The sequence below is a fragment of the Salvia hispanica genome, chromosome 6, assembly GCF_029641045.1.
Source record: "Salvia hispanica isolate PSC_SH4W2 chromosome 6, Shi_PSC_v1, whole genome shotgun sequence".
Lineage (NCBI taxonomy): Eukaryota > Viridiplantae > Streptophyta > Magnoliopsida > Lamiales > Lamiaceae > Salvia > Salvia hispanica.
The window spans coordinates 28236928-28242994 of NC_142697.1; the positions used below are offsets into that span (position 1 = coordinate 28236928).

Sequence of the window (6067 nt, forward strand, 5' to 3'; positions counted from 1 at the left end):
AACTTTTGAGCTCTGAATGTGGTATTGGATCATCTGCGAGGGGTGAACATATGAACTTAGGGCATAGTATGAACGAGCAGAGAGATGTTGTAGATGCTGTTGATGTTGGTGTTGGATTGAATGATGAGGTAGATGTTGTAGATGTTCTTAATGAGCCAACAGCACTATCTGAGACTGAGCCAGAACCCGATCTCTGTGATGGTGATGGTTCTGCTGATGATGGTGATGGTTCTTCTGATGATGAGATAATACCTTGTAAAGCCGTTGTACAAGGTGAACAACCACTTCCAGAGTACAACACTAGGGGGTTGAAATTCTTTCGCAAATTACCAAGTCGTCCTTCTGGAGTATCTGATGATGTTGTTGATAATGAACACAGCAATTTGTATTGGGATGAGAAAGAGCCGCATCGGATTGTGTTGGGAACAAAATTTGATTCGAAGCTTCATGTGAAGACTGCTATAAATATGTGGAGTTTGTGGCAGGAAAAATAGTTTAAGGTCGTCGAGAGCAAATTAAGAAGGTGGCATGCCGTATGCAAATTTCCTGCAGGAACGACAGCAACAGGTATTGGCATCATCAGCACCACCGACGCTGAAAAAGCAAGGGAATGTAAGTGGGAGGTTTCAGTTACTCAAAGGGCGCATGACGATATGTGGGAAGTTAGAAAGTGGGTGGGGCGACATACTTGTGTAGGCCATCGTGCTAACAGAGATCATGCTAACTTCTCATCGGCAATGATTGCTCTGTGTATTCGACATCATGTGCGACAATGTGCCGATTTCAAGCTCTTCTCAATAATAGCTGATGTTCAAGACAGATTTGGTGTGTCAATCAGTTATAAGAAGGCATGGTATGCAAAGAGAAAGGATAGAGTTTGTATATGGTGGATGGGAGGAATCATTTAGGCAGTTGTCAAGCTACATGTTTGAACTCCAGTCACAGAATCCGGGCACAATTGTTGAGTGGAAGCACAATGACCTGTTGAGTCAGAGACGTACAAATGTGTTCAACTATGTTTTCTGGGCATTTGGGCCTGCAATACATGCTTTCCAGAAGGCTGCACCGGTGTTAACAATAGACGGGACTCACCTCCGAGGAAGATTTAAAGGTAAGTTGCTTGTTGCTTGTGGTTTTGATGCTAACAAGACATGCTTGCCTATTGCATATGCTGTGGTGGATGAAGAAACCAATGACAGTTGGTCGTGGTTTTTGGATCATGTAAGCTCATGTGGTGAAATACGAGAGGGAGGTGTGCATTATATCAGATAGGCATAAAGGAATCTTCAAAGCAATGAAGTCGGTAATCATGACAAGAGCCCCGCAGATACACCACAAATTTTGTTTGGTCCATGTGAGGGCAAATGTGTTGAAGAAGCACAAGGGCCCCAGTTTGAAGGCCATGATCTGGAAGTTGGGGGTCAGTACTCAGGTACGTAAATTTGACAGAAGAAGTCGAGCACTATCTGATGTCAGCCGTGGTGCGATGCGAATGCTTGATAGGATTATAAAAGAATGTTGGTCACTATGCTACGATGACACACTTCGATGGGGGGTGGCCACAACAAACATGTCGGAGTGCTACAACAACGTGTTGCGGGGTGTTAGAGAGTTGCCAATTAGAGCTTTGGTTGATTTGACATTTTGGAGGACGGTGAAATGGTGGGTGCAGAAGAAGACAACAATTGAACACACTGAAGGTGAGTTAACCCCGTGGGCGAGGGACATGCTTGCTAGGAATGACTCAAAGGGGCGAAAACATTACATTATTGTAGTTGACCGAGATACAGGGAAGTATCATGTCCGAACTCGAGGAAGAATAGAAAAAGGAGTGTAAAAGGACAACAATGTACAAAAAGTCAGGTATCTGGAGTCGACGTGTAGTTGTGGTAAGTGGCAGACGTGGAGAATTCCTTGTTCACATGGTTGTGCAGTTGCTAGAGACAGAGGTCACGTCATGATTGACCTTATAGATAAGTCCTACTACCTAAGTACATGGAGATAACAGTACTATGGTGAAAATTCATTTGATGCACCAAGACACAAAGATTATTGGGTTGAACCTCCATGGAAATTGTGCATCACCCCCCAGCAGTTGATTCCTAGAAGGCGTGGCCGAATTAGAAGAAGGAGGATACGTAATCAAATGGATGTCCGCGAGGAAGATGAACCGAGGGCTCCCCGCCGTTGCAGAAATTGCGGGAAAGAGGGGCATGACCGAAGAAATTGCACAGACGGTGCTGTTCAGTAATTTCATGGTATATATTTGATTTGTGTATTTGAGAACTGTTAGGTTTTTTATTGACAATTTTTGTTGATTTGCAGGAACGACAGACAAGAGAGGGCATGACGTCGAGGCTGAATATTGTTGATGTTTGTTTTTGAGCATATGTGATGGATCTTATATGACATTTACTATGTTTGTTTTTGGGCATATGTGATGGATCTTATTTGACATTTACTATGTTTGTTTATCAACATTTTGTGGTAGATGTTGTTGACAATTATTATGATTTATATTGACTTTAGTTGTTAGTTATTATGTCGGATGAATTCTGTTGTCATTTTTTTCAAGCAGGTGGAATGAGTGTTTGACAATCGATACTTTGTATTGTCAATTTTAAAAAACAATTTGCAAGAATTTACCTTAATTATGTGACCAAAGCCTATTTAAAAATAAACAAATACCAACATATTTATAAACAAAATTCCACCAAAGACCATTAAAACATATAAGTTCAACTGAAAGATACATATGAAACCAACTCATATCAAAAACCTATTTCCCCGAAGGAGTGTATTTTGTTGCAGCTTTCCCTTTGTTCTTCCTTGTTGAAAATCCACTCAATACATTGTGCATAGCCTTCCCAAACGCACTGGATGAACTCTTCACAGCTGGTCGTGAGGATCCCTCGGTGGGTGGTCGAAATATTACTTCGTCATCTTCTTCCCCGCCCTCTTCTTCCCCACCCTCGCCTTCTTCTTCCCCCACCGGATCCACAAATTGATAATGCTGGAAGTATGGATCACGTCCTGCTAGCGCTCCATCCCTATCAGACCCACCGCCAAAGAATGAGTCACATGATGATCGTGCTCCCCATTGCGAGTGCTCGTGGCTTGCACCACTCAACTAAGACCAACCTGGGGGATCGTATTCTGGATGCAGTGGCGATGGTACCGTATACTCGGGCTGCGGCTGCTGCGGCTGCGACAACCTATGTTGTCGTGTCCACCCGTGTCCACCCGTCCGAACACCCGGCAATCCATGACGAAGAGAAGTTGGTGGGCGTGGCGGCATGGCCACATTTCGCCGTTGCGAAGCTGGATACTCCATCACATCAGTATGGTTCGTCGCACGAAGGGCCTCAACAGCTATTTCTCGGATCTGCCGTAACCGAGGGTCGTTGTCATGTTCAGAGGTCAAATGCCATATCCCCTGAAGGGCCTCAACCTAGATAATACAAATATATAATCATATCAATCAATGTATACAAACATCATACTAAATTCATTTTTATATACAAAAACATAACATACCGCCAATTTCAACGAAGAGGCTGACTCGTTCATTCCAACTGTTGACTGCGTCCCAGGTTGAACTAGGTACGACACTGTGATCCTATTGTACCAAGCCATATAGCCCGGATGACAAGAACCTTCCATGGACGCCGTTGCATGGTGAAAAGTTGATTGGGACCTGTCGTGTCTCAAATCCCATTCATCAATGTAGAATTTATGTATATTTGCCCAATCAGCGCCCTTCCTCCCACGGCGGTGACTTTTACACAAATGTCCCGCTTTATCTAGCATCCTATCACGATACTCAGGAATACCTTGGTAGCGGTTAAATTGTCGGCAAACTCGTCCAGCCTCGTGTGCCTCGACAAATGACCAACACACCAAGTAAGTGTCGCACAAGAAGGATGCAGTCGAATCAATGCAGTAATCAGGCAGGATACAATCTGTATACGGTGTCCACAGAAACTACAAAAAAATAATATAAATATCAAAATTAATTTCATAGTTTAGAAAATAGTAAATTCATTAACAAACACAACAAAAATAAATTTCACCTGGCCGGGACGAATCAGTGATAACTGATCACGATAATGAGCTACTGAATATCGGGGAGCATTTCCAATTTCAGTAACTCCGTGCCACCTAAACAAAAAATTTATGTCAAAAGTTGCCAAAGAAACATAGTTAAGTGAGTTAATGTAAAAAATACATTACTTGGCTCCAGACGGGGTATACGGCGTGTGCATAGGCGATATCAAAAAGGATGGCCTCAATGTGGGCATTCTTTCCCATGCCCATAGCTGCAAAAGAACCATGGGTCCACCCACATCTCTTCTCTGTCTGCCTACAGATGCCTCGCATAAATAATGATACAGAAATGCTAAGGCAGCGCTACCCCAGCTGATACTGATACTAGACACGTCAAAGGGATCGTCAAAGGCATTCAACCACATAAAGGGGACCTTGCACCCTGTGGTGTCCGGTATAACAAGACCTCCTAACAAGATCAGCGCATGAATACGTGCCCTTTGCATGTATACATAATCATACAGCCCATCTCCCAAAGGTATCGTCGTTTGGTGGATAAGAGATGTCATTAACAAACCGCCCTGCTTCGTTTCATTTTCTACGTCAGGTATCCATCCTAACATATCTCGACACTTGCTGGGTCAATCTTCATATCCGATAGGGTAGTCACGGCCAGTGAAAACACGACCGTCTGCTCTCAAGCCCCACAGGGTTTGCACATCCTGTAAGGTTACAGTAACCTCTCCAACTGGTAGGTGGAAACAGTGTGTCTCAGGCCTCCAGCGCTTGATCAAGGCAGTGATAAGCTCGTTGTCTACCCTCATCGGCCTTCCATATTCCAACAAGCCTTTGAAACCCCATACATCAAGCAAATCCTTCACAGTTGGATGCATTTGCACTATCCAGACCTTACTTTCCGTCCGACGAACTCTAAACACATTTGATGTGCCATTCGCCAACAATGAGGCTGAAATGTGTTCGTTTTGATGAAATAATAATGATGGATCCTCAGGTCCATAATATAACTGTTCTTCCGAACTTGAAGATGCCATCTGCTTCAAAATAATCAACCAAATTGAATCAACATTCCAACTTAATCATAAGCTCTAAACCCAAATAATCACCCAACTTAATCAACATTCCAACATTCCAAAAAATTCCAACATTCCAACATTCCAACTTAATCAACATTCCAACATTCCAGCTTCAAAATAATCACCAAAAATAATCACCCAACTTAATCAGCATTCAATTTTAATCAACATTCAATTTTAATCACAAAAACTCAACAATCCAACTTAAATTGCAACTACAACTGAAAAACACACTTCAATTCAAGTTAATCAAAAAATTCAACTTCAACAATCCAACTTCATCAAAAATTGAATCACTTACTAATTATATACATGTGAAACACACAAATAGGCAACAAAACAACAAAAATCGTCCGAAATTTCATCAATTTCATCCTAAACCCTAACTTTGTTAAATTAGGGAAAACATACAGAAATTAAGCAATAAAGAATAAATGTAGCCAAATTGAAGAGCAATTACCGAAATATGTTTGAAATTCGTCGAGAAAAGATGGAAATCGCGCCGGAAAAGATGGAAAATCGCCTGCTTCTTCAATTTGTTTTCGCGATTCTGCTGTCTGCGTTCTGCTGCTGGTAAAAATTCGACTGAAAGACGCATAAGCTTTATGCGTCACTAACAAAAGACGCATAAGCTATATGCGTCACTAAAGAAAGACGCATATGGGTTATGCGTCACTTACTAAAGACGCATCAGTGTTGTGCGTCATTCTAAAACGCAATTTTTTTGTGCGTTTTTTATCGACGACGCATAAGACTTATGCGTCATCCATTAAAGACGTATCACCGTTGTGCGTTTTACTTTTGAAGACGCATAATGATTATGCGTCACTCCCTAAGTTGGAATAAAACTAAAGCCCTTCGTTAAAATGGAATTCTACTAACATGCATTAATAAAAATAGAAATAACCCTCTCTTTTACTTTATAA

The 6067-nt window shown here is 41.9% G+C and overlaps 1 pseudogene; it reads left to right on the forward strand.

Annotated features, from left to right (window-relative positions):
* The first annotated feature begins 528 nt into the window (after positions 1-528).
* On the forward strand, positions 529-2251 carry LOC148923483 (uncharacterized; annotated as a pseudogene).
* Positions 2252-6067: the final 3816 nt, after the last annotated feature.